This window comes from Lynx rufus, unplaced genomic scaffold (assembly GCF_022079265.1).
Source record: "Lynx rufus isolate CCGP_SWC_20201006 ecotype Redwood Valley unplaced genomic scaffold, mLynRuf1.p SCAF_1, whole genome shotgun sequence".
Taxonomy (NCBI): domain Eukaryota; kingdom Metazoa; phylum Chordata; class Mammalia; order Carnivora; family Felidae; genus Lynx; species Lynx rufus.
The window spans coordinates 9543327-9549326 of record NW_025814823.1 but is presented as its reverse complement, the minus strand read 5'-3'; positions in this window follow the sequence as shown (position 1 = coordinate 9549326).

Here is a 6000-nt window from a genome sequence, read left to right as displayed (position 1 = left end):
CTCTGTCTTGGGCTCTGTGCTGACCGCTTGAAGCTTGCTTGGGATTCTCCCTGTCTCCCTCTCTCTCTCTGCCCCTGCTCGCACTGTCTCTCTCGCCAAATAAATAAACAGGGGTGCCTGGATGGCTCAGTCGGTTAAGCGTCCGACTCCAGCTCAGGTCGTGACCTCACAGTCTGTGAGTTCGAGCCCCGCGTCGGGCTCTGTACCGACAGCTCAGAGCCTGGAGCCTGCTTCGGATTCTCTGTCTCCCTCTATCTCTGCCCTTCCTCTGTTCATGGTCTGTCTCTCAAAAATAAATAGAAAGTTAAAAAAAAATATTTTAAAAATACAGAAAATATAATGGCTATAATGGATTTGTGTACAAAGGGAGTGAATCTGCCTGGGCGATTCTGGAAGAGCTTCCGGAGGACCAAGCATTTGAGCTGAGACTCATGGATAGAGAGGGCGGCCGTGGGGCGGGAGAGCCCACGCTCACAGCACGGCGCGCACACTGTGAGAGGCGGCTGTGGGTGTGGTTGAACATGGCCTGCACGGGAGGTAGTGCACCTGACAACCACAGATAGCAAAGCAGAGGCCTCGCGACTCCAACACGGGGCTGGGGGTGGGGGGTGAGGGGAGTGTCTGCCGTGATTAGATTCTAGGAGCCAAGTGTCTCGGAAGGCGCGTGCTTTTTAAGATGCATGAGAATGCCAATTTATGGCCAAGTCGGTTTGAACCATTTTTAATCTAAAGCGTGCTCTCACTCCCCCAAGTGATGGCGGCGTGAGGAAAAGAGCGAGGTGCGTGTTTCTCAGTGCTTGGGCCCGAATATAAATCAGGTCGTTCCCACTCACACCCTCTTCTTCCTTCTCTTCCTGGAGATTGCCGTAAGATAGTCCTAAAGGTACGCCAGTGTTGTGGAACGTTGACTGGAAAATCCTAAGTTCTGGGGCGCCTGGGTGGCGCAGTCGGTTAAGCGTCCGACTTCAGCCAGGTCACGATCTCGCGGTCTGTGAGTTCGAGCCCCGCGTCAGGCTCTGGGCTGATGGCTCAGAGCCTGGAGCCTGTTTCCGATTCTGTGTCTCCCTCTCTCTCTGCCCCTCCCCCGTTCATGCTCTGTCTCTCTCTGTCCCAAAAATAAGTAAACGTTGAGAAAATCGTAAGTTCTGAAGCTCAAAAATAGTTAGGAGACTATTCTGCCCGAAGAGGTGTGTGACTATAAAACTATGCTTATGAAGCGACTACATTTATTTATTTTCAGCCACGTGGCTTTTCATTAGGTTTCTGCTCCCACCTGCTGTGTGGACCGCGGCATACAGGGACCTGGGCCCCTCCCACTCTGGTTCAGAAGGTGTTGGGTGGGGTTCGAGCATCACACCCCCAGGTGACACTCATGCTGCCCACCAGGAGACCACTCCAAGGGGCGGGGGGCTCTACATGTCACTGTCTCCATCATTAAATTCAACACAGAAAGCACCAAGCCGCGTGTGACTTGCCGAGTCCAAAGGCATTTTAAGAGGTTACCGAGACTAATCATCCCTTTAAACTACTATCCAGGGGACAACCGTATCTGCTTCGATGGGGTGTTAAGAAAAAGCGGATGGGTTGCAGTTTCATCAGAAATAAGAAGGTGGATGTTCTGCTTTTTCATTTTGTTAATCTTGCATAAGGGATGATCCCACGATACAACGTGAGGTATATTATCCTACACATAACAAATGTCTAGCCTTCTGGACCAATAGCAAATACCTCGGGACTGGGGGCGCCCCGGTGGCTCAGTTGGTTGAGCGACCGACTCTTGATTTCGGCTCAGGTCATGATCTCATGGTTTGTGAGTTGGAGTCCTGAGTTGGGCTCTGCCCTAATAACACGGAGCCGGCTTGAGATCCTCTCTCTGCCTGTCTCCCTCTCTCTTTCTCTCTCTCAAAAAAATAAAAAATAAAAAATAAAGACCTTGGGAGTAAAGTAACTAGTCAGTTGAGTTTTTTTTACTTGGCTTTCGATCTGTGATTGTCACTGTTTCGTATGTTCAGTAAACCTGCTTGTTTTTCTTTTCAACTTATCAAGGAATAATTTAGGTACGGTAAACTGCGTTCATTTAAAAAGTATACTTTTGTGACCTTTTTAACCTACGTTCTAATTTACTAATGACGTATTAATTTAAAAGTATTCACTAACACAGGGGCGCCTGGGTGGCTCAGTTGGTTGAGCGTCTGACTTCGGCTCAGGTCACGATCTCACGGTTCGTGAGCTCGAAACCCACGTTGGGCTCTGTGCTGACAGCTCAGAGCCTGGAGCCTGCTTCGGATTCTGTGTCTCCCTCTCTCTCTACCTCTCCCCAGACTCATGCCGTCTCTTTGTCTCTCAAAAAGAAGTAAACGTTAAAAAATTCAAAGATAATTTCAAATAATTTAAAAAGCCCCGCACAATTGGGAATACCGTATAACCTTCAGAACGAGCAAGAAATGAATGTGATTTTGTCTTACTGTCTAGATAGAAGGGCAAGAGGGAGCAAGTGGGAATTAGGATGAGACAGTCCACTAGGACACAAGAATAGCTTCCTGAGCCCACAGAGCCTTCACGCTCTAGCACCCAAGAAAAGGAGCTAGAGAAGCCCCAGAGCCCAGACATGCTTGGAAACCTCGGGAATGCATCTGGTGCTCCCGAATTTGGCCTCCTGTGCTCGGATAACAAAGGCTGAGTCCAGGGAGCATTTAGGCTATGAGAGTGGGGTGAAGGGGACAAATCTGTGTCGTATCTCTCATGCCTGTCACTTTGTGTTCTCAATGCCCCCACCTTGGTCCAGGACCTCGTCACCTCGTACCTAGGTTATTACTAAAAGTCGTCCAACTTTTCTCCCTGCTTCTGGTCTCTCCCCATGTGAACCCTATATCTGCATCTGTGCCGCTTCCCAACTAACAAAACCTCAAGATCAGGGACCACATTGTAGAATACTCTCAGGGGCTCTCAGGGTGAGGGCATTCGGAGCCCTCAACCACGTAGCCTGCGCCTGCTGGAGTAGATGTGTCAATCTGTCTCATCTAATGTCGGACACAAATGGCCTGTTCCAGACGAATGGTTCTGTTTACTTGCCCGTCCTTTCCCGTCTCCCCTTCCTGCTAGAACATTCCTTCATTTTCTCACCTGTATTTCGCGGTCTCTGTTCTCTGTCAACTTTACGTACACAATGAAGACCTGGTTTCCTCAGGTTTTTTAGCTCTTATGGTCCCAACTACTTACTTTTTTGTTTTAATTTATTTTTGAGAGAGAGAGTGAGCCGAGGAGGGGTGGGGGCGGGGGGGGGGGCGTGTGCAGAGGAATACAAAGTGGGCTCTGTGCTGACAGCAGAGAGCCCGATGTGGGGCTTGAACTCATGAACCGTGAGATCATGACCTGAGTTGAAGTCAGATGCTTAACGGACCGAGCCGCCCAGCTGCCCTGACCCGCTTACTTTATACACAATCGTGAAGTTTTGGATTTGTAATTACTGTTTCATGAGCGTATATTCTGTCTCTCAAATGCAGCATAAACTAGTTGAGATCAGGGACCACATTGTAGAATACTTTCTGGATGTAGAATTGCTTGTAATAAAAAAACAATACCCTAAATGTGTAACTCGATGGCTTGTTGAGACGCTCCACATAAATATAAGCCCACGAATCTGAAAACAATCCTTTGTTAGCCCATGTGTCTTGCTTTTTGTTTCTAAAATAGGTTAAATATTTTTACAGGCACTAAGGGAAAAGCAAAGTGCAGTGATATCAACAGCGAATGTTTTTTGAGTTCTTGCTGTGTGTCAGGCACCGTGAGTCTGGCTGGCACTATCGTTATCCCCATTATACAGCCAAGGAAACCAAGGCGCAAAGAGGTGAAGTCATTGCCAAGGTCAGACAGCTTGGGTCAGGCAGCTGAGCCTGGTGCCTGAGAGCTTCCTTAACCATAGCACCCACTGCATATCATTCCTATAAGGAGCATGTGAGATGTAGGCTGTGTTGAGGAATAAGTAACAGAATTGTAATTACAGCCCAGAGAAAGAGATCTTGAGATCATGTTCAGGTTTACGCCTGACAGATGGTGAGATGGAACCTATCTTCTGTACAGTGAAGGTGTTGTAACCTCACGAACTTGGGAGAAAGAAGGGATCATTATCTGTGGAGCCTATTTTTAGATATTTTCTCTTATGTCCTTATAAAGAAAATACAAAGTCTCCGGTTTGATTACTCTGTCTGTGTTGGTATGACCTTAATTATTATGTTTTTAAGATCCTTGCCCAAAGTCTGTGCACTTTGCTGAGTTTTTCATTAAAAAGCTCCTTTTTGGACTTAGCAAATGCTCAGTCTTTTTCACTTCAATAGTTGGAAATTTTCCCTTGGGGGTCCTACGCTCTTTAAATATTTTTAGGTTGCCAGTTTTCTTCTGTTGGCTCTCCGGGAAGCCAATTTGGTTCCAAAGCCCCTGAGAGTAGCCTGGCTCCTTCTTTCGCACACACCCATTGCATCACAATAAAATGCCGCCTAATTACTGCCTTTGTGGGGTCCCAGAGGCTGGGTGTTTGTCTCCAGGCTATGCTGTGGACTATAAACTCTTCTCAGATGAGAGATAAACCGCTTCATTATTGAAATCTCCAGGTCTTGTAGCAGGAGTTTCCTCCTACCAAATCGTTTCCAGTCTTGGGAGAGAATCGATCAAATGAGACCGTGTCATTCATCTCGAAGTCATTTCCAGTGGGATCAGCTTAAGAGAAATGTCCCTTGCTTGTGGTGCCCAGATCTAAAGAGGGATTCTCCCCCAAATCGAATCCTTTTCTTGATTTTGTTTCCTCATTTCTGGTACGAGGAGGGAGTTCATAGGTGATTAGTCCTTGACATGGGAACATACTGTGAAATGTTTTGGGGAGGCAGATTTTAGTAGAGAAACAGTGACGAGGACGGGGGCTCTGTACTGCTTGGGCTGCTTTCTCCTGACAGTGGCTGCAGAAAGGAGGTCAGTTGCATAGGTGATGGAAGGACCCTGGGATCTTTGTGCTTCAAGGTCCAACGCCTGGACCTCTTTCCCAAGCGACCCTCGGACCCACTCTGCTTATGTACCGGCATCTCTGGAGCACATCCGTAGTCTCTACAGCAGTGCTTCCCGATCTTAGCTGCAAACTGGAACCACTTGGGGACCGTCAAAAAATCCCGATGCCCAGTCCCATCTCCACTACCACCCACCCCCATTAAAATTTTCATTGGTCACAGTGGGGTCGAGGCAGGCGCGTATTTAACGTGCTCCGGGTGACGCTAACGTGCTACAACGTTGAGAATTTGCTGCCCTAAAGTCCCTCGGAGAAGAAAGCTTCTCCTCCCCCATCGGCCTGCTGCAGGTGCACCTGTGGGGGTGGGGGCCGCCGGGGTGTCACAAAGGCAATATATGCTGCAAAATTATTGACTGCAGTAAAAGGCACTGTAACAAGTATTCTCATTATTTTGCTGAAATTACCAAACCAGTTATAAAGCACTTTCACACGTACCCTGGGTTCTGTCCCCATAAGCATCCCCCCCGCCCCCGCCCCAGGCAGATAGGGAAGGTATTACTATGTGCATTTTTTGTAGATGAGGAAATGTGGCTCAAAAAGGCCGAATGACATTCCAAGATGACACAGCTAAGCAGCTGGCAGTGCTGGGGTTAGAATCCAGCCTTCTGATTGCGGTTCCCTTGTAACAGATCAATAGTATTATGAATTAGAATTCCATACAATTCTAGTTACTTACTGTGTGACCCAGAGACAGTCACTTAACCTCTCAGTTTCCTCATCTATAAAATGGGATAATACTTGGACCTCCCTCACAGGGCTGCTCTGGGATCAAAGGAGATAATGCTACTTTTTTTTTTTTTTTTAATCTGTGAGAGAGAGAGAGAGAGAGAGAGAGAGAAAGTGTGGGCACAAGTGTGACTGGGGGAGAGGCAAAGACAGAGACAAAGGGAGGGGGACAGAGTATCCAAAGCAGGCCCTGAGCTGACAGCAGAGAGCCTGACATGGGG